The sequence below is a fragment of the Leuciscus leuciscus genome (genome assembly GCF_965113295.1).
Source record: "Leuciscus leuciscus genome assembly, chromosome: 20".
Lineage (NCBI taxonomy): Eukaryota > Metazoa > Chordata > Actinopteri > Cypriniformes > Leuciscidae > Leuciscus > Leuciscus leuciscus.
The window spans coordinates 1673714-1676319 of NC_138744.1; the positions used below are offsets into that span (position 1 = coordinate 1673714).

Below are 2606 nucleotides of genomic sequence, written 5' to 3' on the forward strand. Positions count from 1 at the left end.
AACCCAATTTGTCTAGATCTGTATTATTTCCTTTGTATAATGTGCTTAAATATTGCTGCGCAGTCGTGTGATTTAGTCTGCTTGATTAACATTATTACAATGTATTCCTATTTAACTCTGATATGTAGCCTATATATAAGGTCCTCGAATGTGTTCGAATATTTCACCAGCATCAGCCTTTTCACAGTTTCTATCACTCCGCTTGTCTGTGTTTGCACAACTTGCATCATTAGGCCAGTAATGGTGACAAGTGACTGTCTTTATGAGTGAACAATTGAAATTTAATTGAACTGATTTAATAGTGCCAAAAACATTGATTAACTCAAGAAAGAAACAAGTTGCTGAAACCAATCTTTAATGCTAAAAAGTTTACATCTATGCAAAATAATCCTTGAAAGATTTCTCATTTAAGGCCATTCCTGTTTGGAATATGTGGTTGTGTATTGTCAACAATAAGCAGAAACATTTTGCATTTCCATTTTATAGTGTGGATCATTCATTTCAACATTTATCCTCATTCTCATGTTTAAGAATCTGTTATCTGCTTGACAAATAATTTATGCTACTGCCCAATGACATGCTTTTAAAGCTATTGTTATCAAAAAATGTTGGCCTTCAAAGTTCAAACACCTTAAAATGCACATATGTAGGTCTGAGAAATCCAAATTTTCTCTGGGGAGCATGCCCCCCAACCCCCCTAACTACCTCACATTTTAATGTGTGTGTCTGTGTGGTAGTATGCCATGGTGTGGCTGCAGTGCCAGGACTGCATTTTTTAACCAGTCTGCCCCCCTGCATATAGGCCCAAAATATACATTATTCTCTGTATCGAATCATGTTATCTTGTTACCCAGCCCCTGATGTTTTGGGCTCAGCCCCTGGTGTTTTTAAAACCTAGAAACGCCCCTGGTGTGAACTAGCCATTACTTAAACAAAATAAGATGAAAATAAGATAAACTGAGCACCAAACAGAAATAACCCGCATACATGGGGTGCTCGAGGCGCAGATAAAATACAGACTGCCCACAGTTCAACAGGGCGCGCGCAGCTCTTAAAGGGGCCACACCTTATTTCCACTCGTTACAGCTCCTTTGGCTTTATCAACATAAATGTTATAGTGAAGATTGTAGGAGAAGTTGTTTTTGTTTGTCATTTCATTTAAAGAAGGTCTAATACAAATACTGTTTATTTCTTTAATAATTTCCAATTCTTTTTTTTCTTTTTTTTGCTATTCCTGCTTAATAATTTACCAAAAGATATAGAAATCTGACGCACCTTATATTTTAAATATTCCCATTTTTCTCTATAAGTTGTACAATTTGAATCTCCAGTTACATTATTAATTGTAGCTATAATTTCTTGACAAAAGGTTTCACTGTTTAGAAGATTTGAGTTCAATTTCCAGAACCCTTTTGGCCTTTGATATGTGTTTATAGGTTTAAGAATAGGTTTAACCATACAGTGGTCAGTTAAAAGCTTGACTCCAGACAAGATCTAAATTCAGAGACCAGCCAGAAATCTAATCTAGATTTCACTGAACCATCAGGTTTAAACCAAGTGAAGACTTGGATACAAGGGTTTTTAGTACGCCATACATCTATCCAATAAAACACACTACAAAAGTTAAGCAATATGGAATTGTAATGATGTTTTGTATATTTTGAAGGAGACCTATCAAGCCAATCATCTATTACCATATTAAAATCACCTCCGAAAATAAAATTTCAGTAGGATCCCTTTGGCCCAAATCCTTTACAACACTGATAACATCATCAATCAATATTTGGTTTGGTTTTGACTATTATATCCATATATATTTCCCAAAATCAAAAAACTATCCTCTATTTCAAAAACACATATTATCCAATGACCACAACTGTCCCTAACAGTGGTTAATATCTTCTGTAGCTGACCTGTCCTCTGTAGTCCACCTGTCCTCTGTAGCCCACCACCTGTCCTCTGTAGCCCACCTGTCCTCTGTAGTCCACCTGTCCTCTGTAGTCCACCTGTCCTCTGTAGCCCACCTGTCCTCTGTAGCCCACCTGTCCTCTGTAGTCCACCTGTCCTCTGTAGTCCACCTGTCCTCTGTAGCCCACCTGTCCTCTGTAGCCCACCTGTCCTCTGTAGCCCACCTGTCCTCTGTAGTCCACCTGTCCTCTGTAGCCCACCTGTCCTCTGTAGTCCACCTGTCCTCTGTAGCCCACCTGTCCTCTGTAGTCCACCTGTCCTCTGTAGTCCACCTGTCCTCTGTAGCCCACCTGTCCTCTGTAGTCCACCTGTCCTCTGTAGTCCACCTGTCCTCTGTAGCCCACCTGTCCTCTGTAGTCCACCTGTCCTCTGTAGCCCACCTGTCCTCTGTAGCCCACCTGTCCTCTGTAGCCCACCTGTCCTCTGTAGTCCACCTGTCCTCTGTAGTCCACCTGTCCTCTGTAGCCCACCTGTCCTCTGTAGTCCACCTGTCCTCTGTAGCCCACCTGTCCTCTGTAGTCCACCTGTCCTCTGTAGCCCACCTGTCCTCTGTAGTCCACCTGTCCTCTGTAGCCCACCTGTCCTCTGTAGCCCACCGGTCCTCTGTAGCCCACCTGTCCTCTGTAGTCCACCTGTCC

General features: G+C 41.3%; 1 long non-coding RNA gene across 1 annotated transcript; it reads right to left on the reverse strand.

Annotated features, from left to right (window-relative positions):
- Positions 1–338: 338 nt before the first annotated feature.
- On the reverse strand, positions 339–909 carry LOC309483188. The gene is made up of 2 exons (XR_014200508.1): positions 703–909; positions 339–672 (listed from the first exon to the last, which is right to left on the reverse strand). It is a non-coding gene; the product is annotated as an uncharacterized lncRNA (long non-coding RNA).
- Positions 910–2606: the final 1697 nt, after the last annotated feature.